The sequence below is a fragment of the Corella eumyota genome, chromosome 6 (genome assembly GCF_963082875.1).
Source record: "Corella eumyota chromosome 6, kaCorEumy4.1, whole genome shotgun sequence".
In the NCBI taxonomy this organism is placed as follows: domain Eukaryota; kingdom Metazoa; phylum Chordata; class Ascidiacea; order Phlebobranchia; family Corellidae; genus Corella; species Corella eumyota.
In genome coordinates this window covers 8,208,003-8,235,067 of record NC_137495.1, presented here as the reverse complement: position 1 = coordinate 8,235,067, position 27,065 = coordinate 8,208,003, and the positions used below count along the sequence as shown (strand labels likewise).

The following is a 27,065-nucleotide window of genomic DNA, read 5'->3' as shown; positions in this document are numbered from 1 at the left end:
CGCAAGTCATATATTTTATTTTAAATATATCTGGGTAATGTTAAATATGTTGGCTCACCACATCACATTGCCTACGACCCTACCACGTTGAATACACCCCATCTCGTCCGATCTGGGAAGTCAAGCAACGTCGGGCCCGGTTAGTACTTAGATGGGTGACCGCCTGGGAATACCGGGTGTCGTAGGCATTTTATAAGTTTTTTAGCATATTAGAAAGTACTTTATGTATAAGTCATTATTATCGAAATTTTTGAAAATTAATATATTTAAATATAATTGCTAAGCGACGCAAGTCATGTATTTTATTTTAAATATACCTGGGTAATTTTAAATGTGTTGGCTCACCACATCACATTGCCTACGACCATACCACGTTGAATACACCCCATTTCGTCCGATCTGGAAAGTTAAGCAACGCCGGGCCTGGTTAGTACTTGAATGGGTGACCGCCTGGGAATACCGGGTGTCGTAGGCATTTTATAAGTTTTTTGGCATATTAGAAAGTATGTATAAGTCATTTTTATCGAAATTTTTGAAAATTAATATATTTAAATATAATTGCTAAGCGACGCAAGTCATGTATTTTATTTTAAATATACCTAGGTAATGTTAAATGTGTTGGCTCACCACATCACATTGCCCACGACCATACCACGTTGAATACTCCCCATCTCGTCCGATCTGGGAAGTCAAGCAACGTCGGGCTCGGTTAGTACTTAGATGGGTGACCGCCTGGGAATACCGGGTGTCGTAGGCGTTTTATAAGTTTTTTAGCATATTAAAAAGTACTTTATGTAGAAGTCATTTTTTATCAAAATTTTTGAAAATTAATATATTTAATATAACTGCTAAGCGACGCAAGTCATTTATTTTATTTTAAATATACACGGTTAATGATAAATGTGTTGGCTCACCACATCACATTGCCTACGACCATACCACGTTGAGTACACCCCATCTCGTCCGATCTGGGAAGTTAAGCAACGTCGGGCCCGGTTAGTACTTGGATGGGTGACCGCCTGGGAATACCGGGTGTCGTAGGCATTTTATAAGTTTTTTAGCATATTAGAAAGTACTTTATGTATAAGTCATTATTAAAATTAATATATTTAAATATAATTGCTAAGCGACGCAAGTCATGTATTTTATTTTAAATATACCTAGGTAATGTTAAATGTGTTGGCTCACCACATCACATTGCCCACGACCATACCACGTTGAATACTCCCCATCTCGTCCGATCTGGGAAGTCAAGCAACGTCGGGCTCGGTTAGTACTTAGATGGGTGACCGCCTGGGAATACCGGGTGTCGTAGGCATTTTATAAGTTTTTTAGCATATTAGAAAGTACTTTATGTATAAGTCATTATTATCGAAATTTTTGAAAATTAATATATTTAAATATAATTGCTAAGCGACGCAAGTCATGTATTTTATTTTAAATATACCTAGGTAATGTTAAATGTGTTGGCTCACCACATCACATTGCCCACGACCATACCACGTTGAATACTCCCCATCTCGTCCGATCTGGGAAGTCAAGCAACGTCGGGCTCGGTTAGTACTTAGATGGGTGACCGCCTGGGAATACCGGGTGTCGTAGGCATTTTATAAGTTTTTTAGCATATTAGAAAGTACTTTATGTATAAGTCATTATTATCGAAATTTTTGAAAATTAATATATTTAAATATAATTGCTAAGCGACGCAAGTCATGTATTTTATTTTAAATATACCTGGGTAATTTTAAATGTGTTGGCTCACCACATCACATTGCCTACGACCATACCATGTTGAATACACCCCATCTCGTCCGATCTGGAAAGTTAAGCAACGCCGGGCCCGGTTAATACTTGGATGAGTGACCGCCTGGGAATACCGGGTGTCGTAGGCATTTTATAAGTTTTTTGGCATATTAGAAAGTACTTTATGTATAAGTCATTATTATCGAAATTTTTGAAAATTAATATATTTAAATATAATTGCTAAGCGACGCAAGTCATGTATTTTATTTTAAATATACCTGGGTAATTTTAAATGTGTTGGCTCACCACATCACATTGCCTACGACCATACCACGTTGAATACACCCCATTTCGTCCGATCTGGAAAGTTAAGCAACGCCGGGCCTGGTTAGTACTTGAATGGGTGACCGCCTGGGAATACCGGGTGTCGTAGGCATTTTATAAGTTTTTTGGCATATTAGAAAGTATGTATAAGTCATTTTTATCGAAATTTTTGAAAATTAATATATTTAAATATAATTGCTAAGCGACGCAAGTCATGTATTTTATTTTAAATATACCTAGGTAATGTTAAATGTGTTGGCTCACCACATCACATTGCCCACGACCATACCACGTTGAATACTCCCCATCTCGTCCGATCTGGGAAGTCAAGCAACGTCGGGCTCGGTTAGTACTTAGATGGGTGACCGCCTGGGAATACCGGGTGTCGTAGGCGTTTTATAAGTTTTTTAGCATATTAAAAAGTACTTTATGTAGAAGTCATTTTTTATCAAAATTTTTGAAAATTAATATATTTGATATAACTGCTAAGCGACGCAAGTCATTTATTTTATTTTAAATATACACGGTTAATGATAAATGTGTTGGCTCACCACATCACATTGCCTACGACCATACCACGTTGAGTACACCCCATCTCGTCCGATCTGGGAAGTTAAGCAACGTCGGGCCCGGTTAGTACTTGGATGGGTGACCGCCTGGGAATACCGGGTGTCGTAGGCATTTTATAAGTTTTTTAGCATATTAGAAAGTACTTTATGTATAAGTCATTATTATCGAAATTTTTGAAAATTAATATATTTAAATATAATTGCTAAGCGACGCAAGTCATGTATTTTATTTTAAATATACCTAGGTAATGTTAAATGTGTTGGCTCACCACATCACATTGCCCACGACCATACCACGTTGAATACTCCCCATCTCGTCCGATCTGGGAAGTCAAGCAACGTCGGGCTCGGTTAGTACTTAGATGGGTGACCGCCTGGGAATACCGGGTGTCGTAGGCATTTTATAAGTTTTTTAGCATATTAGAAAGTACTTTATGTATAAGTCATTATTATCGAAATTTTTGAAAATTAATATATTTAAATATAATTGCTAAGCGACGCAAGTCATGTATTTTATTTTAAATATACCTAGGTAATGTTAAATGTGTTGGCTCACCACATCACATTGCCCACGACCATACCACGTTGAATACTCCCCATCTCGTCCGATCTGGGAAGTCAAGCAACGTCGGGCTCGGTTAGTACTTAGATGGGTGACCGCCTGGGAATACCGGGTGTCGTAGGCATTTTATAAGTTTTTTAGCATATTAGAAAGTACTTTATGTATAAGTCATTATTATCGAAATTTTTGAAAATTAATATATTTAAATATAATTGCTAAGCGACGCAAGTCATGTATTTTATTTTAAATATACCTGGGTAATTTTAAATGTGTTGGCTCACCACATCACATTGCCTACGACCATACCATGTTGAATACACCCCATCTCGTCCGATCTGGAAAGTTAAGCAACGCCGGGCCCGGTTAATACTTGGATGAGTGACCGCCTGGGAATACCGGGTGTCGTAGGCATTTTATAAGTTTTTTGGCATATTAGAAAGTACTTTATGTATAAGTCATTATTATCGAAATTTTTGAAAATTAATTTATTTACATATAATTGCTACGCGAGGCAAGTCATATATTTTAAATATACCTGGTTAATTTGAAATGTGTTGGCTCACCACATCACATTGCCTAAGACCATACCACGTTGAATGTACCCCATCTCGTCCGATCTGTAAAGTTAAGCAACGTCGGGCCCGGTTAGTACTTGGATGGGTGACCGCCTGGGAATACCGGGTGTCGTTGGAATTTTATAAGTTTTTTAGCATATTGGAAGTATGTATAAGTCATTTTTATTGAAATTTTTGAAAATTAATATATTTAGATATAATTGCAAGCGACACAATCATATATTTTATTTTAAATATACATGGTTAATGTTAAATGTGTTGGCTCACCACATCACATTGCCTACGACCATACCATGTTGGATACACCCCATCTCGTCCGATCTGGGAAGTTAAGCAACGTCGGGCACGGTTAGTACTTGCATGGGTGACCGCCTGGGAATACCGGGTGACGTATGCATTTTATAAGTTTTTTAGCATATTAGAAATTACTTTATGTATAAGATATTTTTATCGAAATTTTTGAAAATTAATATATTTAAATATCATTGCTAAGCGACGCAAGTCATGTATTTTTTTTTAATTATATCTGGGTAATGTTAAATGTGTTGGCTCGCCACATCTCAATGCCTACGACCATACCACGTTGAATACGCCACATCTCGCCGGTCTGGGAAGTTAAGCAACGTCGGGTCCGGTTAGTACTTGGATGGGTGACCGCCTGGGAATACCGGGTGTCGTTGGCATTTTATAAGTTTTTGGCATATTAGAAAGTATGTATAAGTCATTTTTTTCGAAATTTTTGAAAATTAATATATTTAGATATAATTGCCAAGCGACGCAAGTCATATATTTTATTTTAAATATACATATTTAATGTTAAATGTGTTGGCTCACCACATCACATTGCCTACGACCATACCACGTTGAATACACCCCATTTCGTCCGATCTGGGAAGTTAAGCGACCTCGGGCCCGGTTAGTACTTGGATGGGTGACCGCCTCGGAATACCGGGTGTCGTAGGCATTTTATAAGTTTTTGGCATATTAGAAAGTATGTATAAGTCATTTTTATCGAAATTTTTAAAAATTAATATATTTAAATATCATTGCTAAGCGACGCAAGTCATGTATTTTATTTTAAATATACCTGGGTAATGTTAAATGTGTTGGCTTGCCACATCTCATTGCCTACGACCATACCACGATGAATACACCCCATCTCGTCCGATTTGGGAAGTTAAGCAACGTCGGGCCTGGTTAGTACTTGAATGGGTGACCGCCTGGGAATACCGGGTGTCGTAGGCATTTTATAAGTTTTTTAGCATATTAGAAAGTACTTTATGTATAAGTCATTATTATCGAAATTTTTGAAAATTAATTTATTTAGATATAATTGCTAAGCGACGCAAGTCATATATTTTAAATATACCTGGGTAATTTGTAAATTATTGTAAATGGAAATTATTTTGGAATAGAATAGAACGAAAACACTTGTCTCAAGAAGCAAGCAATTTTCTGGTAATACTTTAATTTTTTTTTTGAAAAACAGATTAATTACCTGACCTACAAGTTGCATTTAAATTGTCCTAATAAGGTTGCAACAAGCATTTTTTGATAATGAATTAACCCACACAGCACAAACAAGAGTTATTTTCATTTTAAGATCTAGAAATTGGACAAATAAATCTAATATATATTTTTAACTATAGCACAGGTGTAGGGAATTGGGTCAGGAGAGTGACAGAAAGGTCCAGCAATGTATTAAAATACTTCTCTAATATAGTTTGTATGGTCTAAAAAAAAGATCGATCAAACACAAACCTGGCATTTTAAGCCTCTTGATTTTTCGATAAAAGTAGTTGGCTCGTCCTGCAACAAAATATTTCATTTAATTTTGATTGCTTTTTAAGCATATTATATAAAAAAAACAAATGAATTTCTGTAGGCCTATGACTTTTGCACAGAAAAATTAATGTGTAGACAAATTTTCTTGTTTAATTTAGGTTTAAAATGTGACTAGACCGGACAAAATGTTTAAACTACTCTCAATTTTAAGGCCTAGAAATTAAGTGAGGTGAGTACAAAATTACTCAAAAAACTTACCCCACTATCTGAAATTTCTTCAACGGAAGAACTAAATGTTGTCATTTTGCCTGGGGAAATAATTTCTTGATCAGCGCTCTTTAAACTTTCTTCACATGTAGACCTATTTTCTAATTGATCCTATACCAAAAATTATACCCAACAATTTAAATTAACAATTAGTTAGTATAGTTAACTAGTCAAATAGAACAGTTTTACAAATAAAAAAATTAAAAAAAATTACTTGATTTATTGAAGCTTCCATAAATTTTTTCTGAAAAAAAAAAAAAATTATTAAAAGTTTTTTTAAAACAATTATTATTATTGCAATCCTAATAAGTTTTGCATAAGTATATTCCCCTATTTAAAAACATATTTTTTTATAAAATCGAAAGTATTTTTGTAGTAATTACTACAACTTTATACATTACCCTGATGGACTGCAACGACATCCCGACCCTGCTTGCATCAATATGGCTCTGTTGCGGCTGATAGTTTTTTTCTTGCACTGCCGAAGAGTGAGCCATATATGTCGCCAAAAGTGGTAACAGTTCCGGTTTATTTTTTCTTGCCTAAATTCATTAATAGAGTCTCTTGAATCATTTAACAATTAATACAAACCAAGCCACTTACTGAAACATAAAATAATTTAATCTATATAAAAAAGTTTGACATACTTGATCTACATAAAATTTTCGAATTTTTGATGCCTTGATGGTGCTGTGTAATCCTGCTTTTAACCAAATTTTTTTAATAGCTGAAGCAAACAAACTGTTATTCAAAGCATCAATAGCATTTGCCTTTTTTTTAAATGCGAAATCATCTTCCTCGCAATAAAATTTTACGAAATTTGATATTTTGGTGTAAAGTCTTTTAGACAAAAATAAGTTTGTTGGACCAAACTGAGCGAATGTTTTTATTGCTGGAACCTGCAATAAAATGTTCAATTAAATACCAAAAGCTGATTAAAGTTTGCAAGAAAAAAAGTAATAAAAAGCTAAAATTGTTTGGTGTAGATCATTTCGGATAAATTCACATAAGCTTACTTTAATTTCAATAAATAGATTGTTTGCAATATCAATTTATTTCTTTAACTATAACTTGGTTATCAAATTTGCATTATATATTTGAAAACTATTTTCACATGGAAAAAAAACTATTTTCACATAGAAAAAACAGAAAGGCAATTGTGTTCTATGGAACGGACGTCACTCAATAAACATTGATTTAGACGTAATGATAATTTAGCATGTATTTTTGAAAAAAACTAGCCAGAATTTAGTATTCTTGTACCCAACAAACTATAACAACAATTAAAATTAAAACAATTGGCTACAATGGTAAGTTCAATTCGCAGATTTTTTTATTTTAAAATAATAAATTACTGTAAGCAAAGTATTACCAAACAACTAGAATGCAAAAAAATGTCATTAAATTTAAAAAACTAACCTATTTTAAACAAACAGTTTGAACATACCAAAAGATTTTTATTCCAGGAAGCTATCCCGTCCACGACGAGAGTATATCCGTTTCCTGTTTTAGTAGCAGTTTTAATTTGTAATGTTGTTAAGGCCATAATTGGCCCTGGGCGTTGAGCTGTTTCGAGCAAAACACTAAGAAGTAGCACATTCCTTGCATCCGCATAACACATTTTTTGGGGATGTTGAGATCCTGAAATAAAAGTTATGCAAGAAAACAACAACATTTATTAAACTGTGATTTTTTCTAAAAGAGTGTCACAAAGGCAAGCTAATATGTTTTTAGCTATTTTGTTCTTAATTAATCTTAAAACAACATTTGGCATAATTGATATTCTTAATTGTTAAATTGTAATCGTTGATTTAAATTTATTCTGTCGGTGCCATTTTAAAGTGGTCAACTTTTTTTATTTGTGATAGTAAAATAAACTGTATAGCCTACCTTAAAATTTAATTTATCACAAAATTTTTGTTACATTTTTAAATTTTTTTTTTGTACAACAACCCTTCATATTTAAGGAAAGTTATATAAATATTGTTGCATTTGTACTTTGTTTATTAATAAAATCTATAAATTGCTTATTGCTGTTTAAATATTATTGCTCTAGTATGCGTAAATATGTTTAGTGTGAGTTATTGCGTATCATTTGGTTAATTTCATAAGATATATATATAAATAGAAGCTATAAAACCCCCAAAAATGTATTAGAATTCTTCATACCAAGATTTTTTTCAACGTCCAAATATATTTGGCTCTTATAAAATGTTTGTAATTCTTTTTGTGTCATTGATTCAGTTAAATCCTTTTTGCGGTTCTCAAAGAACCTTAGTTTCAAATAAAAAAATTAATTAGAGCCTTTTTTTACCATTAGGCTACATCCACAAAAATCCACAGTGTTTTACAGTGAAACAAAAGTTAATTTAATTTTAAAAAAAGGTTCTGCATCTTTTTAAAATAATGCAAAAAGAATTTATGATAAAAATTGTGTCAGTAATTTTAAAATACAAAAAAAAAAAAATAGCTAGAAAAAGTATCTTGCGTTTTTGTATTTTAGGCAACCGTAAATAATAAAATCAATTTCTAAAAAAGCATACCTATAAAACAATTAAAGTTATGAACATGCTAACCTTTTTCTTGTTAAGACTTTAAATGTTTTCATTAATTTTTTGGTATGATCAAACAATTTTTGAAATTTTTCCTGTGGAGCGTTTACATACTCCACATTAACAAATCTGAAAAAGTTTAGCAGAACGCTGCAGTAGGCCCAACAGGTCCCAATTTGCCAGCCCTTTTTTTGGTTCTACAAAAAATAAAAATTAATGATTATTATTCAAAATAATATATTCAAAATGTAAAAACTGTGTGCCAAAACAGAACATTGTTAAATTAACACAGAAAATTAGATCGTATACTATTGATCGTTTTTTACTTACACGACTAATAAATTCATCAAGAACTCTCATTCTACTAAACAAATCATCCCATTTAATAATTTGAGCGTCTTCCACAAATCGTTGAACATTTCTGGTATATTTTTTTACTAAAAACGGGCTTCTCTGTTCTTCATCTTGAAGACATTTTTTGAAATTGTTAACACAATCTCTAAGATCAGCTCAGGAAGCTGTTCGGTCTATTCAAAAATGACGTAGAAGTTCTTTTAAAGAGATAGGATTTTTTTCGAAACTATTTTATTATATATAAAACTATTGTTGAATTTATGTTATTGTTTAGAATTAACATAACTGCATAAGGTTTTTAAAAAATAAAAAAATTATATTAACACTTTACCTGTTGTTAACCACTTTTAAAACATTGTTTAGGCTACTTACACTTGATAAAGCAACATCCTTCATTCTTTGTTTTTTTCGAACATATGTATTCGCAACGTAAGCATTTATTTGAACTTCAGTCAATTCTTTATGTTTCAAAACATAATGTCTTTTTAAATTTTGAAATCTAATTTTACAAATCACACAAACTTTGCCTGTTGATTTCTGCTCTGCAATCATTTGAACAGCTTTGAATTTACTTTTTCCGTGAACACAATTTAAATGCCTCCATAGGTTGAGGCATTCAGTGTAACATTCTCTAAAATTTAATCAATCATTAGTTAAAAAGCATTAGTTAAAAGACCGAATAATCAATCATTAGTTAAAAAAAGTAAAAATGTTTCATCTAAAAAGCTACAAAAAATTGGAAACATTTAACCACAATAGCTTAGTTTACCCCTTTAGTGGAATAACAAAAATATCGTTTTTAACCAACAAAAATCTCTTTTTTTAACCAACAAAAATAATCGTTTTTTAACCAACAAAAAAACGTATTTACGTATACAAAATGTGTTTATTTTGACGGTTAAACATTACTTTATTAATTTTTTAATAATAAAGATAACAAGCTTAAAAAGCAGTCGTATTTTAAGCAAAAAAAAAGTAGTTACGTGTGCATATTATGTTTATTTACACTTTTAAAAACGACTTTAATATTTTTTATTGCTACTCAAAAAAAGAAGATAAGATAACATGTTTTAGTAAACTCAAATTATCTTTTAGTCACCGATAGTATACTCTAACGTACTATAGCGTTAAGCACCTTTAAAAATAACTATAGGCCTACAACTTTACAATGAATTTAAACAAAACAAGTTATTTAGCCAAAACAATTATTGAATTAATCTTACATTGATATAAATTTTACAAAAACAAACAAATTTTAATGATTATAGAACAAAAATTAAAATTAGTAGGCTACTCACGGACAAGTTTTTTTCTTCTTTTGATATTTTCGCTTTTAACGCTTTCCATTTTTAAAATATAATTTCTTTTATCACATATTAAACGCTAAAAATAGAATTAACCAATTAGGTAGTTCTATATGACATAGTTAACAAATATTTTAAGACGTTAAACTATATGCTTCATAGTAAAACCTTAAATTGATATAACGAAAGATTTCGCAACTGTGTTGTAGTTTTTTTCCTTTAGAAAAAGGGAGATCTTGAATTCACGGCGCGCAAACAATCTTTAAAAAAGGCAATTTTTACGTCTCCATTCGCTTTAAGCAAAACTTTTAAAATTCCCATTGTCTTTGATAACATAAAATACTGTTTTTTTCTAATAAACTTTGAAAAAAAACGTAAGTTATCGACGCTATAGTGTAGCCTATATCTTGATGGATATTTTGCAATTGATTAAATAAACTCATAGGCGCAAAAAGTTTAACTAAAAAACTACTTCGCGTTTCACGATACAATTTCTGATTTGAAATCGTTAAAAAACTAAATAATTTTGATAACATAAAATACTGTTTTTTTCTAATAAACTTTGAAAAAAACGTAAGTTATCGACGCTATAGTGTAGTTTATATCTTGATGGATATTTTGCAATCGATTAAATATACTCATAGGCGCAAAAAGTTTAACTAAAAAACTACTTCGCGTTTCACGATACAGTTTCTGATTTTAAATCGTTAAAAAACTAAACATCGAATCCCTAACAAAACTAACTTTAGTTCAAAATATTTATCTGGTTTTAAATCTAACTTGGCTTGAGCAGCTACACAACTAATTATTTCTTAGCACAAAGCGGGGAAACGGCTAATTATTGGCGCCATAGTGTTTACTTTATTTTGATATTCCGTAATCGCATTTTTTCTACTGATATAAATCAAACTAAAATTAAAATAAAGTTCTTGAAATAAAATATTGAAAAATTCGTATATTTCGGAGAAGAAAAAAAATATCGCTTTTAAACGAACAATCCCGAATACCTACCTAGTTTTTGGAAATAGTTTCCGTCAACGGAAACTAATTTTAGGCGCTAAAAATTTAACTAAACAACTTCTTTGCGTTTTGCCATACAACTTTCGATTTTAAATCATTAAAAATACAAAATGTCTAACATATACTAACGGTCGTTAAAATTTTTTTTTATTTTTATAACGCAGCAATTATCAATATTTTTTAACAGTTTTTGGCCCGAACTTACGTCATAACTCTACTGTACCACATTTTTATAAGAAATTTAATTTTTAATGCAATGGCCATTCTAAGAAGTTAGCACACAAAGAATTTAATGTCCTACAGTAACATTATATAGTTGTATTACCATAGGTGGGCACAGTTAATCGAAAAAGCAACTTCGTTAAGTGGTTATTCGATACACAATACAGTAACTTCGCTAACGTTTTTTCGTTAAATTAAACCAAATGTAACGTAAGTTATCATTGAACGTTAACGTTAAAATTTAATTAAAACAAACAATGAAATTACCTTTTTTATAAAAAAAAAAAAAAAATTAAAAAAAAAAAAAAATGTTTTTTTTTCTTAATCGATGTTTTAACTAGACGAAAATGGTTTAGAAGAAGTTTTTAAAACTGGCACAGGCCTAATGCCCAAAAAACAGTGACCGGATAGTAATTACTTACATCGTTTAAAAATTGCAGGGTTAAACCCGATAAACGGCGATATTAAACATATATATTCCTTATATTACCATGGATTTACTTGTAGAGTTAACGGGCTTAATTTAACGGAAGTACAATTTAACGAAAGTTAACAGGTCCGATAACGATTTTTAAAATTAACTTAAAATTTAACTTTTAACAAAAAATTCAACTTCGTTATTTAACGTTTAACGCATTAACGATTTGGTGCCCATCTTTGTGTATTACGCAGCAGCAAATACCGATATATGGCGGATTCTGAGCGGAACTGGCGTCACACACCCTTTGTGCTACCAATTCCAAATAAACTTTTGTAATTTACTAAAACTAAACATTATTTTTAAATGATTCTTTTTATTATTTACGTCAACAAAATTAATTAGCGAGTTTGAAAACTACATTTGTGGGCGCTAAAGCTTTAACTAAAAATCTACTTTTCGTTTTACGATAATATTTTCGACTATAAATCGTTAAAAAAACATAAATATCTAATCGCTTACAAATGCTAACGTTCGTGAAAAGTATTTATTTCGTTTTGAATACAGAAATTATTAATAAAATAAACTTAGCTTTGTCAGTTACAAAACAAATTAGTTTTTAGAAAAAAAAAAGGAAGCGATTAATTACAACTTTATCAAAATAGCCTTTTTTATAGTTAGTTGTAACAATTTTTATCATTTCTTATAATTTTTTAAATTCATATTCGCTTTTTATAAAAGTTTATTTGTACCAATTTGCCTTTTGTAATTTTTTTACTTTTATAATTTATAATTTCAGCTACATTTTATTATTTCATTATATTGACAGTTTTGGGCAAATTAATGACTACGTTATTGTATTTTATATTTTGATTGCCCGAATAATAAATTTAATTTTCGTTGCAAGTTTTAAACTTAGATGTTATCACAAAATATATTTTATACTCAAAGTAACTTTGGATGATATATTCGGCGGCACCATGAAACTATGGTTATTTAACGACCTCGCTAATAATACGTCATTAGAGAGCGAGATCGTTTTAAAAATTTAGGTTTTATTATCAAAAAGATTTAATTTAGCGAATCAGATCGTGTAAAATTAGGCAATTAGAATTTACCGTTTGCGATGGTATTTTACCTTGAATATTGCTATATATATAATACATCGAAAATACCTTTTGCGATTTATAAATATGTAATTTACAAATTTATGTTAACATAAATGCTGAATTTAATTATTAAATTTTTACCATTAAGCATTTAAAAAGCATAAAGAATTTAAAGTAAAAAATAGATTTTAAAAAAGAATATAGACACACGATTTAAACGATTTGAAGACACGGTTTAAACGATTTAAAAAAGCTTCTATACAAACAAGTTTGAATACCAAGATTTTAAAAATATAGTTAAAAATAAAATAAAACATTTAAAAATAGATTAAAATTGATTATTCGAAAGAACCACAAAAGAAACTTAAGTATTTTAAAATATCGTAAGGCTATATTACATAGTCGCAGAAAGCGATATTTTCGTCAGCATTCGAAACTGGTTAAGTTTGCGATTTCACCATATTTTGCATTCAATTACACCTTGTTATAGCTATGCACTACATAAAAAAGTATTTTCGGGGTTTATGTATATTCTTATAACCTACAAGTATAAGTTGTAACATTTAAAATTATTAAATAAATCTTCTAACATATTTAAATATACTAAACTATTATTAACTATTTACAATTTAGCCTTTTAAAATGAAAAAGATTTAAAGTGAAACATATATATCGAAATTTTTGATTTAAAATAAAGTTTTATTTTTCGTTGTGTTTTAGTTTTTCGTTAAAAATATTTGTATAAGATAACTAAAATTTTTATTGTAAAGTAATACGTTTTAAAAATTATTTCTTATCCTTAAAATGAAACACTGCAAAATTAACGGTCTATTTCCATGACTATCCGTTATCGATTTTACTTTTTATTATAAAGGTGTCAGTATTAAAGCAACCCCATGGTAAGATGTTACAGCACCACCTTAATGTAGTCTGTTATATTGTTTAAAAACGTCACCTTATTTTTTTAAAGGTTTATGGTAAATAGTTGCATATTTTTTTAAAATAAAAGTTTATTTTTAGGCTAACGAGGGTTCCGTTCTAAAAAAACACTAAAATGAATTTTAACACGTTTATACTGTATTGACATTTCACCAAACTATTTGATCAAAATTTTAAAAACGTAAATCATTAAACTAAAAACAAAAAGTAAAAAAATTAATTTAAAAAAAAAACGATTTTACTACAATTATATTTCAACAACAAAGCTTAAGGCATTGTGTAAATCACTTTTAAATAAAATATTGTGTTTTACAAAACACTTGCGGAAGTAGAATAAACAAAAACAGAAATAAAACAGTAATTTAACTAATATAAAGACTAGATAGAGATAGTCAGTTGCAATAGCAGAAATAAGTCCCAAGTCAGTTACATATTTAATCTAGCAACTCTAAGTTATCGATTGACCTCAACAAAAACCAGTTGGTTGCAATATTAAATTTGGTTTCAACAAGCTGTATTTTATGCCTTGATGTCAAGACGAAACTCTTCACTCATTTTTTTATTGCTTTTAAGTCAATTCAGGATCGAAGTGGTAGCTCTGCATCTTAAAAAAATAATATATAATTAAACAAACGTTAACTGTTTTATTAAAAAGTATTAATGTAAATACAATACTCATTTATCATAATATCAAGTCAATGTTGGAAATTATCTGAAGTAGGCTACTAATAGTCTTAATTGGCAAGTCAAAATGGTACAGTTAATAAGAAGTGCATTGATCTTGATGGATTTTTTTGTAAATATTTCTACCCGATCTATACACCACAAACAAATATAGCTTATAAATAATAAAAATTACTTTGCCGGTTCTTTTAGCATTATATTTTCCTATTGTCTTGTCGGTTTCACATTCTTCATTGTGATGTAACCCAATATATGTAAATTGCAATAACTCTTTCAGCCAGAATATTTACCAACCTATTTATAATATAAAAATACAATTTGTTATCACTGCCTAGTGACTGCAGCATGGATGGTTTTAAAAAAAATTCAAATTCAAAGTATAATTGATTTTTACCCTATCAAATTTCTTCAAGCACGTTTTTAATTATTACAAAAATAAAGTAACAAACATAGAAACTCATTTAACCAACCTGTAGCGAAATGTGTTCAGGGGTCCAGTAACATGATTGGTTTAACTATTCATTTCAGCTACGACATCACAAGTTTCTAATAAAACAATAAAACATATATATAAATCAAAAACTAATATTAAAGCTAATGTAAAAGAAAAAAGATAATTTAAAAATATAGTTTAACAATTTAGTTTGCAATTAATAATACATTAAAAGTAATTAAATGTTATTTTTATATAAACTTCTAGACATTTCAACAAGTATCAGGTTTACACGGGGCAAATTAGTGGATAGAGAAAAGGGTATAAACAAACCATAATTTTTTTTTCAATTTTTAATATGTTAAACGAAATTAAAATGAATGAATCTAATTGATGGTTTAGATTATATATAATATATTTTTTTTAATTAAAAAAAAAATATTGTATACAAAAATCAATTTAATTCTATGAAAAGTTTATGTACCGCAGATAAATTTTTATGTAAATTCCAGAAGTGTTAAAGTTTAACAATTACTGTGCATTTAGCCCTTGTTTCTTACGCAAAATTTTACAAAAAAGTTATTAGTACCACTTGATTCAGTGGTGGTGGTAATGAAATTACCTATATATACATATTGTCAACAAAAATGAAAAAAAAATTTTCTATTGCAAAAGTTAAAAAAATGACAATTTATAAACTTTCAAGTATACATATATCATTTAATGTTACCCTTTAAGTTATATATAATAAAATATGATTTTCTAAGCTATTTTATTAACACAAATTACCTTGTGAAGAGTCTATACTTTATACCATCCAATAAATCCAAGTTACTCACTGCAATGTTACAATTTTGAGTAAATTTTCCAACAGCTTTTCAATTCACCTGCGAAATTTAAAATAATAACAAAATGATTTGTCATCATAATGCACTTATACCTTAATTAAAGATATTTATAATATTTGCAAAAGAAACAAACTTTTTGGCTTGGTAGTAATGTAAAGTTCATATTGTAGGATAATATTGTTAAATTGAAAAATTAAGTCTAATCTTATCTCAGTACAGAATATATGCATGTTGTAAATAAGCAGTTGTTTTGACTACATACATGTGGCCCTGCAGTATTAAACTTTACTAGTCAATGAATAGAAGTAATCAGTGGGGGTCGTAACATAAAAAAAGACTTAATGATGACGTCAAAGTATATACAAGTAAGAGAAAACAATATAGCAAAAAAGTTTAGTTGTATGCAATAATGCCATTTTACATTTTTTTAATGTATTTATATATATAAATTATAATTTTTTTAAAACTTATTTTAGGCCTTCTATATGTAACTTACCAACCAGTCATTTTATGTAATATAAATGGAAATCTTTTATACTCACCAGTGGGGAGTCCAGATGTATAAAAACCTTTTTTGATTAAAATGGTTGATAAAATGGTTGAAAAAGTTGATTAAAATGGTCACATAACTTATAAGACCCAGTGATATGCTTAAGTATGTCCCAGAATAATAAAAGCCTACATCCTTTAATCTGTTTCAAAATTTAACATATAACATATATTCAAAATTTAACATATAAAACCACACATATATTGCTATACCAAATTTTTAAAAGCATAAAAATCAAATTCGAACTTGTATGCTTCTTAAAAATTAAAAAATGTTTGGAATTACGCCAATAAATTAGACAAAAAATGTGGTTAAATACTGAATCCCAATTCGTCTAAATTTTATAAGAAAAACTTAAATCAAAAATGTGTAAATCAATGTCTTTATTAAGAGCAACAAAAAGATACCAAATTTCTTTAGTTAGGGTTTAAAAAATATTTATATAGCCTATTGGCAATAAAACATAAAAAATCCTGGTAACGAAATTATGCTATAACAAATAGAACTAGATTTATTTGACAAATAAATGATGGTTCGAAATCTTTAAAGATGATCTGATTATTAACACTTTTAAAACCATTCACCAAACTTTTATTCTGATTGTTTAGAAAATTCATTATCGCTTTTACATGTTAATACACATCACCAATTTCCAGCAATAAAGATATTTTACATGACGTTTCGATATATTTAATAAACATTAATATTTAATAAATGATTACATGACATTGATAATTAAATTAATCAGAATTATATATAACTTTAAGCGCACAATTAGGTAGAAGCACAAGAATTTAATATAATATTTTCCGCACCGAATAAGATAGATTTAAAATTGAAGTTAACATATCATATTTTACTAATTATTAGTCGATTAACTTAATAAACGAATTTAAGCCATATTTTGCAACAACTATTTAATTATCTGCTGGCTTTTTTTTCATTTATGATAGTTTAGCTTTCATTCATAATAATTAACAATGTGTAAAAATTTCAATCCGCTAGCACTTTTAAAAAAGTTATTGAGCGAAAACAGGAAAAGAGTAGTAGTAATAATAATAATGACTAAAACAATGTTTCGAAATCCAGGATTTCGAACCATATTTACACTGTCTTATTTTGGCATGTATCTTTTGTCTTAAAAATACTAAATTTTGAGAAAAAATAGTTTCAGGTAAATACTGTTAAATGCAAAATAAACCTAACTTAATACTCTTAAACAAAATCTCAGTAACGAAAATACGAAACTAAAATATCCATTGCACTCAAGCATATTTATAGGTATTTTTTTAAATAAACTCTTTAACAGAACAACACAAATTTAATTTCAAAACTCTAACTACCATTTTAACAAAAACTATAAGCAATATATATGTACTGTAAAAAGAAAATCAACAAACAAAATTAGCACGTTTAAAATTCTAAATGGTTCTTATTCGCTAAAGACAAGCTGATAAAGTCAGTCTGTAAATAAATTTGACCCAAATTAAATGGGTAAATAAGCATAACCTACATGTCTAGTGAAAAAGACAAGCTTAACATATTTGTTTAAGAATGCCAAATATCAGTTAAAAATCAATTTGTTAATCATAACTTCAATGTTAAATATCATTATTTAATTTTATTTTATAATATATGTATATACCCATAAAACAAATTATCAAGTTTTTTTAAATAATGATTTAAATAATGAAAGTTGCATTGGTTGAAATTCCAAGTTATAAAACTTTTTGTATAAATATGGTAATGGAATTACACTAATATTTACGTGTTAAAAACCTAAAAATTGCAGATTTTTAAATTGTAATATAAATTTTGTTGTTTAATTCATGTTAGGCATACGCTTAAACCTTCTATACTCACACATTATAAAACTATTGCAATCTGTAATTTATATATAAACTTGAAAATAGTGCTTAAAATTAGTCTAAAACTGCAAAAATATTAAGTTTAAATAAAATTCCTCTATAAAAATAAATTGTCTAATTTTTTTACATTTAAACCTTAAATACCAAAACTTAAGCAACAGTCAAGTTAAATGAATTTAATTAATTTAATTTCCCTATAAGAATTGCCCATAACCTATTATATAAAAAAAATTAACAAAATCTAAAAATTCTGACAAGTTTAAATAATGTCCAAAAGAGATTAAATTTTTCCGGCAACAGAAACCTTAAACAAGTTATTGACTGGATAAAATACCATCAAAAACTGTTAAATCCCCAATCTGCCAGTTAAAAATATAGAAATATTAAGCAATATTTTAAACCTTTTTATTGTCTGGTCCCAGTAAATTGTATATACTCCTTAAATTTTGTGGAATCTTGTTCATTAAATTTTTTTTTTTTTAATCGTAGCTCATTTTTTTCGCTAATCTGTGAAGTACGATTTTTATGCGCTAATTACATATAAATAACATGACCACTACCTTGACAGCTTGACAAGTTTTGTAATGCCGATCCAGAAGTCGGTTTAAATGCAACATTTAAATCAGTAAGTCCATTCCACATTTCAAAAAAATAATTGAAGTATTGTATATAATAAATATATGTAAATAAAACGAGAAAATTACTTGGTTTTAGGGAAAGGCTAGCAGGTGTTCTCGTTCTATCTGTCTATCTTAGATTAAAACAATGTCCGCAACAATTTAAACTAAAAATCTATTTTGTTCCACTATTATCCATTATCTGACAGTCTGACAGAGACAGTTTGATTATATTCAGGTTTAACAGTCAGTGGTCAAACAGTCCGATGTAGCCGTTTTTTTCCTAAAACGGCTACAGTAACCGAATCGGGCTACTTCTCCCGATCGAGCGACAATTTGTAACCCGAAGCGGTGACATGCGGCTGTTTAAGCGACAATTTTGCTTTAATGGCCAAACTACTCGATAAAAATAAAAATAAAATGGCAAAAATATGTAAAACGACAAACTAACCAAGTAGACTTTTTCTCGAAAATTTTTAACCGTCAGTTTAGCTAAAACTTAAGAAAATGCGTTTTTCTTACTCAATTGCTTTATAGTTGCCTTTTTTTTCTCACGCGATTTCGCTGACGCGATTTCGTTTTCTCTCTCGCTGTATCTTTTACTTTTCTTTGTTTGCCAAAGTTTCACAGCGGGGAAATCAATTTAAACATACACACCCTTTATACTTACCCTTTTTAATTCAACTTGTTTTGCAGTATTTTTTGTGTTGCAATTAAATTAATGCAAATAAAATAAAGAAAAAACTTGATTCGACTATATATTCTAGTTAAAGCCTAGTAATATTTTACTGTAACATTGTTTTATTTGTGCATGTTAATCAAATCAATATGTTTAAAATAACAACAAATTTTTGGTAAAATTCTAATTTTTATGTTTGTAAAAACAAATTTGAAAATTAAACTTAAAATGTATTTTATAATGGATTGTTACCTACAGGTTGTTTAGTGTATAAGAAACGCGCTATAATTTATCGGTATACTTTAACAACACAATCTATATATATATATTCTTTTTATTGTATACACATAGCAGTTTGTTTGTAAACTTAATATTAAATTTAAAAAAACACAAACACAAGTTGACGCATTGTGACGTCACAAGCACTACTGATTAGACACGTTAATACAAAGCTAAACAACTTAAATTGTTAAATAAATTCAATACTTTTTGACATCTGTACATGTGTAATAAAAAGTTTCTATTAGCAGGGTAGAGTAATTTAAAGCAATTTACCGCCCAGAAGATATAGGTTTAAAACAACTCCTCTAAGTGCTTAGCGGACTGCAACAAACTGGCAAACAGGACCGCAGGAAAAAGGTAAGTTTTGTAGTTTCCTACCACGTGCTTTTTTTAAAGGCTGAAAGGGTGGCTGTTAAGGCAAGTGACGACCAGCAGACCAGACGACTGCAAGTTTAATTTCAAATTCAAAGGTAAGACTTTTTTGTATTTGATAAACTGATTAAAAACAAAAGAATACGTTTTTCTTTAATAAACAGATAACACATAATGCATTAATGTTAGCCTGTTTTTTTTAAAAAAAAACACATATTTTTGTCATTTGTTAAATTCTAATTTCTGTTTTTCAACAATTTTATGCTTTAAATTTAATAATTAGCTTCGGCAATAAGCAGGATAAGGCAATTGCCAAACTGCAAATAACTGCAATTTATTAAATAATAATTTAATTTATATAAACTGTAAAGCGACTGTCAGACTATCTGACAGTCTAGCTATTGGCTATAGAAAATTGAAAAGATTATTCAAAATATTTGGACATTATTTCGTAGCACAGCATAACAAAGCAAATGCAAATTTATGAAAAAAAAACGTTATTTTCATCCATTTGCTTTTGACTGTTTGTGCCGTCGCATTTTCAGCACAATTTTTTCTTTTTTGTTAATTCACAAATAAGTTTTTATTCTGTTGCAAAGTCTCTTTAGTTTGTTAGTAAAGGAACACGGCGCAAATTTATGAATTATTTTGTATATGTAATTTCGAGTCATTGTTTTTAAACTATTGTGGTTAACCACACTTTACTGCCTTAATAAAGTTAAAAACACATTCACCATTTTAGTCTGTATGTTTGTCAGTGGCATTTAAGTTGATGAACACGTGGTACCCGTTCTTTAATATCAAAGTTATCGTGCTTTTTGTAGTTAACAAGTTTACGCACAGTTAAACAGTTTTGACGCACAAAGTTTTTTGTATAAATCACGGTAAGTTAGGTTCTTGCTTTTTAAATGTCGCTGTTTAGCTGTTGCAGATTTATTATCGAAAAACTTTTTTAGAAACATTAAACGTTTATATTTTGTTATATCAGAAAGTAATGGCTGCCATCTTAAATATAGTAGATGGCGTCCATTATTTAATGGTATTTTAAAATGTGCTATCAACGAGAGTCAGATAGTTTAACAAACAGTTTTTAACTTTTAAACTCAATATTGTCAATTGTTTTAGCCGATGCGAGCAAAATGGCAACGCTAGATTAACCAATAATTTTGTTTATTAGTAAGTTAGAGGTGAGTTTTAAAATATATATTTTTTTTTAATTGTTTTACAGTTTTATCGCCTTTTATCACAAAACTTTTGCGCTGTGACCTAATTTTATCTTATCACTATATTTTTATATTTTACTTTGTTTGGCCAAAGTTCACAGCAGGAGTAGCTGGGGCATCAAAAAACGAATTTAATCCACAATTTAAAATTCATCAATTTGTTAAACTTTACATTCGGACATTAGATAAATATTGATAAACTTTATATTACATTTTACGCGTTTAAACAACTATTTTATTTAAAAAAAAAACTTTTAGCAGCAAAATTTTTAGTATTTTCTTGGTAAATACTTAAAATATACAAAGAAAAAAGAAACACATTTAGGGACACTTTATTCCTTTCGGTGTAAATTTATTTTGCGTTTTTATCTTGCAATGTTAAAATTAATAGAGCTTCATCATATAAAATGTCTTATTACTTTTTTAACCTTTCGACAAAAGAAACTTTTTTCATCATAAGGTTAAACATTACTTTATAATGGAGAGTTTTTTTTATTAAAAGATTTAATTTCAGCTGACTTATCATAGTAAATTGCCTTAGTTTTACCATTGGTAAAGTTATAGGCCTTTTTTTAAATTTTTGGAATCTTAATACAAACTAATTTTAGGTTATCTGAAATTAAATACTTGAGATTTTTTTGGCATAGTGCAAATACAAAGTTAGTTTTTGTAATTTGCCAATTCTAATTCATGTTTTTATTTTCTACAACTAAATGCTTTAAATTTAAAATGGTGAGTTAGTGATAAGGTGTCCAATTTTTATCGTGTTGCGGGTTAGAATTCTAGTTAAATAAACAAAAACTAATAAATCGTATTGCCTATAACATTTTTCCTACAAAGAATTTCTTAGGTATAACATCGTATATTATTATATTTGATAAACAAGGCTAGCTATTTTAAATATGAAAAATGGCTACTTTTTTATTAATATTTAAAAATGTGCTATCAACGATGGTCAAACTAACAGTTTTTAACATGCTTTTAAACTCGATGGCCTAATGTTTTAGCCAATACATAAAAGAAATGGCAACGCTAGATTAACCAATAATTTTGTTTATTAGTAAGTTAGAGGTGAGTTTTAAAATATATATATTTTTTTAATTGTTTTACAGTTGCCTTTTATCACAAAACTTTTGCGCTGTGACCTAATTTTATCTTATCACTATATTTTTATATTTTACTTTGTTTGGCCAAAGTTCACAGCAGGAGTAGCTGAGGCATCAAAAAACGAATTTAATCCACAATTTAAAATTCATCAATTTGTTAGATAAATATTGATAAAAATTAGATAAAAGACACCTAATATAACTAACAAACTAATCATCTCGAAATATCGTGTTTTTTTACTTGTCGTAAGTTATCCTATAAAAAAAAGCCTTGGAAAAAAAGAACGTTAATATTTTTGGATAATGTTACCACTAAAACAGTCATTTTAAATATGAAAAATGGCCGTTTTAGTTGTGAACATTTTCAAATATACTATCGACAGATCGACTCGCTGCCTTCTAAATAGGTAAAAGAATAACGAAGGTTTTTAAAAGCTAACCTTTATCGTGTACTTACTGACTGACTGAGCCTCTAACAGTCTGGTAATATAATTGCCTTACCTTCGCAAATGTATATTAATTAATTTTACAGGTACATCATAGTTTACTAGTAATGTGCTCAATCACGTTTTGATAAAAAGAAACACATTTAGGGACACTTTATTCCTTTCGGTGTAAATTTATTTTGCGTTTTTATCTTGTAATGTTAAGATTAATAGAGCTTCATCATATAAAATGTCTTATTACTTTTTTAACCTTTCGACAATAAAAACTTTTTTCATCATAAGGTTAAACATTACTTTATGATGGAGAGTTTTTTTTATTGAAAGATTTAATTTCAGCTGACTTATCATAGTAAATTGCCTTAGTTTTACCATTGGTAAAGTTAGATAGGCCTTTTTTTAAATTTTTGGAATCTTAATACAAACTAATTTTAGGTTATTTAAAATTAAATACTTGAGATTTTTTTGGCATAGTGCAAATACAAAGTTAGTTTTTGTAATTTGCCAATTCTAATTCATGTTTTTATTCTCTTCAACCAAATGCTTTAAATTTAAAATGGTGAGTTAGTGATAAGGTGTCCAATTTTTATCGTGTTGCGGGTTAGAATTCTAGTTAAATAAACAAAAACTAATAAATCGTAATGCCTATAACATTTTTCCTACAAAGAATTTCTTAGGTATAACATCGTTTATTATTATATTTAATAAAAGAGGGTCAGCCATTTTAAATATGAAAAATGGCTACTTTTTTTATTAATATTTAAAAATGTGCTATCAACGATGGAACAAAACTTTTGCGCTGTGACTTAATTTTATCTTATCACTATATTTTAATATTTTACTTTGTTTGGCCAAAGTTCACAGCAGGATTAGCTGAGGCATCAAAAAACGAATTTAATCCACAATTTAAAATTCATCAATTTGTTAAACTTTATATTCGGACATTAGATAAATATTGATAAACTTTATATGACATTTTACGCGTTTAAACAACTATAGTTTTATTTTAACCTGTATCGTGTACTTACTGACTGACTGAGCCTCTAACAGTCTGGTAATATAATTGCCTTACCTTCGCAAATGTATATTAATTAATTTTACAGGTACATCATAGTTTACTAGTAATGTGCTCAATCACGTTTTGATAAAAAGAAACACATTTAGGGACACTTTATTCCTTTCGGTGTAAATTTATTTTGCGTTTTTATCTTGTAATGTTAAGATTAATAGAGCTTCATCATATAAAATGTCTTATTACTTTTTTAACCTTTCGACAATAAAAACTTTTTTCATCATAAGGTTAAACATTACTTTATGATGGAGAGTTTTTTTTATTGAAAGATTTAATTTCAGCTGACTTATCATAGTAAATTGCCTTAGTTTTACCATTGGTAAAGTTAGATAGGCCTTTTTTTAAATTTTTGGAATCTTAATTCAAACTAATTTTAGGTTATTTAAAATTAAATACATTTTTTTGGCATAGTGCAAATACAAAGTTAGTTTTTGTAATTTGCCAATTTTAATTCATGTTTTTATTCTCTTCAACCAAATGCTTTACAAAAGAACAAGAAGTGAATGATAGACTAACACGAGATTTTGTGTTAAATTTACTTTCACGCCTTGTTTAACTACAAGAATTTTACATTTGGTCCACCAAGGTTCAGTGGGTAGCAAATGTTAGACTAACATAAGATCTTGTGTTAAATTTACTTTCACGCCTTGTTTAACTACAAGAATTTTACATTTGGTCCACCAAGATGTTGTGGGTAGCAAATGTTAGACTAACACAAGATTTCTTGTGTTAAACTTACTTTTACGCCTTGTTTAAATACAAGAATTTTACAATTGGTCCGCAAAGATTCTGTGAGTTTTGTGTTAAACTTACTTTCACGCCTTTTTTGAATACAAGAATTTTACATTTGGTCTGCCAAAATTTTGTGGGTCTTGTGTTAAACTTACTTTCACGCCTTTTTTGAATACAAGAATTTTACATTTGGTCCGCCAAAATTCTGTGAGTCTTGTGTTAAACTTACTTTCACGCCTTTTTTGAATACAAGAATTTTACATTTGGTCCGCCAAAATTCTGTGGGTTTTGTGTTAAACTTACATTCACGCCTTTTTTAAATACAAGAATTTTACAATTGGTCCGCCAAAATTCTGTGAGTCTTGTGTTAAACTTACTTTCACGCCTTTTTTGAATACAAAAATTTTACAATTGGTCCGCTAAGATTCTGTTGGTAGCAAATGTGAAGTGCTTGTGTCTTAAAAGTAGTAAAAGTGAATCTAACACAGGAATTTGTGTTAACTTACAATAACACCCTTTTAAAATAAAAATTTCACATTTGGCCCGCAAAGATTTTCTGGGTAGCAATAGTAAAGTTCTTGTGTCTTAAAAATTTGTAAAAGTATAAAGTCGATTTTATAATTTAGATTAATATTTTTTACCGATTGTAGTTTTCCAGTCTTGCCAACTTGGAAAATTAATCTAAAATCCAAACGAAGTTCATTACAGCAAAGTGAAATTAAAGGCAAACTTGAGACTGGGTCGGGGCAACTGATGTTACTCTGTTAGATCGTAAAGTCGAACTTCCCACATCGAGGATAAAGATATGTAAAAAAATAAATAAAGGTAAGAGCATTATGATAACAAATCATTCTGGTATAAAATATTTTATTAGAATTTTGACAGAGTGATTGTTCTGCTGTGTCTAAAAAAAGAGGACAAATAAATTTTTCATTTTCTATTTGGCAGCCCTGATTCGAATTGTACAAAATCAATCACTGGTTTACAGTTCACTTTTTAAATTTTAAGCTTCAACATTTTAAATATTTTTCTAATGATGCACTATCTAAGCCACCTAAGATTATCTTAAATTCTAAAAGTTTGTTGGAAAATGTCAGTCAAAATTGGTGCTTATTAAGATTATTTCCTTTATTTGTACTGAATAATGTAATTGATGTGGAAGATTCTGTATGGAAGCTGGTTTTAACTTCAAGATCCATAACTGAAATGGTGGTGTCCACTTGTTTAAACAGATCGGATATTTCTTATTTGGGATTTTTAATCTCGGAATATTTAAACAATAGAAGTTTGATTTTTTCGAACGTTTCTTTAAGACCCATGCATCACTACATGAGACATTGTCCATGGGCAATTTTACAGTTTGGTCCAATTTCTCATACATCGACGCTACGTTTCAAGAGTAAACATTCATATTTTAAATGTATTATACGACATACTAAGAATTTTATTAATGTGTGTTATACATTAGCTCATAATCATCAAATATTGCAAGCTTGTTTGCTGGAAAAAGAAATGTTTACTGAAGATGCAATTGCTGTTTCACCCCCTGCCAAGTTTTCAAGTTGTATATTGAAAACTGTAGAAAATTTTGGGCTTGAGTTATTTAAATGTAATTTTATAACATCCGCAAAGTTTAAAGGTTCTTTGTACAAAGATGAAATGTGTGTTGTTCTTTCTAAAGATGGTTATGATTTTGTTCTTGATAAAGTGTGTGCAATGTTTATACACGATTGTAAATTATTTTTGATAGTATCTCGTGAATTTGCTTATTATTTTCCTCATTATGGTGTGTATGAAATTGAACCATTGAGGAATGGAGAACCTAAATTAGAGTTCTTGTCTGTTACTGATTTGTATGACTTTATTTCTCTACCTGTTTATGTACTACACACCAAAAAATCAATTGTATTGAAACAGCATATTTGTATTTAGTGTTGAATTCGTTCCCCGTTTTAAACAATCTTGATTTTGTATAAATTAACAGGTTATGTCTATGTGTAATTTAAAAAATTATCTTATAAAAATATGGAAAATTTTCAAAGTGTACTATTACAAATCTTACCCGAGTTAGAAGATGACAAGATTCGACTTTAAACCTGTCTGTCTCATCTTAATTCTCTAGGTGTGCTCAAAATAGCTGACTTACAGCATTTAGAGCTAGATGACTTACTGGGGACTTTTCGCCTTGTTCAAGCACGAAAATTGATCAAAACTGCCAACATGGATTTCAGTAAGTATTTAGTTTACATATTTTTATCTCTTTATTTTAATTGTCATTTTATATTTACAGCTTCATCTGGAAGTGCAAGCACGAAGCCTGTGCTTTCGAGTGATTCAAATTCCAGTTCAGATTCCTTGCATTGGATACACGATTTTAAAATTCCTTGGGATCAATGTTCCCCAAACCTGAATG

General features: G+C 29.0%; 16 non-coding genes and 2 pseudogenes across 16 annotated transcripts; all 18 read left to right on the top strand.

The window, feature by feature from the left end:
- The first annotated feature begins 69 nt into the window (after positions 1–69).
- Positions 70–188, top strand: LOC145756630 (5S ribosomal RNA). The gene has a single exon (XR_014284739.1). It is a non-coding gene; the product is annotated as a 5S ribosomal RNA (ribosomal RNA).
- A 168-nt stretch (positions 189–356) lies between these two features.
- LOC145756774 (5S ribosomal RNA) lies at positions 357–475 on the top strand. Its single transcript, XR_014284875.1, has one exon. It is a non-coding gene; the product is annotated as a 5S ribosomal RNA (ribosomal RNA).
- A 163-nt stretch (positions 476–638) lies between these two features.
- LOC145757064 (5S ribosomal RNA) lies at positions 639–757 on the top strand. Its single transcript, XR_014285150.1, has one exon. It is a non-coding gene; the product is annotated as a 5S ribosomal RNA (ribosomal RNA).
- A 168-nt stretch (positions 758–925) lies between these two features.
- On the top strand, positions 926–1,044 carry LOC145758159 (5S ribosomal RNA). The gene has a single exon (XR_014286153.1). It is a non-coding gene; the product is annotated as a 5S ribosomal RNA (ribosomal RNA).
- Positions 1,045–1,199: 155 nt separating this feature from the next.
- LOC145757042 (5S ribosomal RNA) lies at positions 1,200–1,318 on the top strand. Its single transcript, XR_014285129.1, has one exon. It is a non-coding gene; the product is annotated as a 5S ribosomal RNA (ribosomal RNA).
- A 168-nt stretch (positions 1,319–1,486) lies between these two features.
- Positions 1,487–1,605, top strand: LOC145757041 (5S ribosomal RNA). Its single transcript, XR_014285128.1, has one exon. It is a non-coding gene; the product is annotated as a 5S ribosomal RNA (ribosomal RNA).
- Positions 1,606–1,773: 168 nt separating this feature from the next.
- LOC145757161 (5S ribosomal RNA) lies at positions 1,774–1,892 on the top strand. The gene has a single exon (XR_014285241.1). It is a non-coding gene; the product is annotated as a 5S ribosomal RNA (ribosomal RNA).
- A 168-nt stretch (positions 1,893–2,060) lies between these two features.
- On the top strand, positions 2,061–2,179 carry LOC145756773 (5S ribosomal RNA). Its single transcript, XR_014284874.1, has one exon. It is a non-coding gene; the product is annotated as a 5S ribosomal RNA (ribosomal RNA).
- Positions 2,180–2,342: 163 nt separating this feature from the next.
- On the top strand, positions 2,343–2,461 carry LOC145757063 (5S ribosomal RNA). Its single transcript, XR_014285149.1, has one exon. It is a non-coding gene; the product is annotated as a 5S ribosomal RNA (ribosomal RNA).
- Positions 2,462–2,629: 168 nt separating this feature from the next.
- LOC145758040 (5S ribosomal RNA) lies at positions 2,630–2,748 on the top strand. Its single transcript, XR_014286042.1, has one exon. It is a non-coding gene; the product is annotated as a 5S ribosomal RNA (ribosomal RNA).
- Positions 2,749–2,916: 168 nt separating this feature from the next.
- LOC145757040 (5S ribosomal RNA) lies at positions 2,917–3,035 on the top strand. The gene has a single exon (XR_014285127.1). It is a non-coding gene; the product is annotated as a 5S ribosomal RNA (ribosomal RNA).
- Positions 3,036–3,203: 168 nt separating this feature from the next.
- LOC145757039 (5S ribosomal RNA) lies at positions 3,204–3,322 on the top strand. The gene has a single exon (XR_014285126.1). It is a non-coding gene; the product is annotated as a 5S ribosomal RNA (ribosomal RNA).
- Positions 3,323–3,490: 168 nt separating this feature from the next.
- LOC145757160 (5S ribosomal RNA) lies at positions 3,491–3,609 on the top strand. Its single transcript, XR_014285240.1, has one exon. It is a non-coding gene; the product is annotated as a 5S ribosomal RNA (ribosomal RNA).
- A 163-nt stretch (positions 3,610–3,772) lies between these two features.
- LOC145757206 (5S ribosomal RNA) lies at positions 3,773–3,891 on the top strand (annotated as a pseudogene).
- A 160-nt stretch (positions 3,892–4,051) lies between these two features.
- On the top strand, positions 4,052–4,170 carry LOC145757171 (5S ribosomal RNA). The gene has a single exon (XR_014285250.1). It is a non-coding gene; the product is annotated as a 5S ribosomal RNA (ribosomal RNA).
- A 168-nt stretch (positions 4,171–4,338) lies between these two features.
- On the top strand, positions 4,339–4,456 carry LOC145757208 (5S ribosomal RNA; annotated as a pseudogene).
- Positions 4,457–4,618: 162 nt separating this feature from the next.
- On the top strand, positions 4,619–4,737 carry LOC145757056 (5S ribosomal RNA). The gene has a single exon (XR_014285142.1). It is a non-coding gene; the product is annotated as a 5S ribosomal RNA (ribosomal RNA).
- A 162-nt stretch (positions 4,738–4,899) lies between these two features.
- Positions 4,900–5,018, top strand: LOC145756786 (5S ribosomal RNA). Its single transcript, XR_014284886.1, has one exon. It is a non-coding gene; the product is annotated as a 5S ribosomal RNA (ribosomal RNA).
- Positions 5,019–27,065: the final 22,047 nt, after the last annotated feature.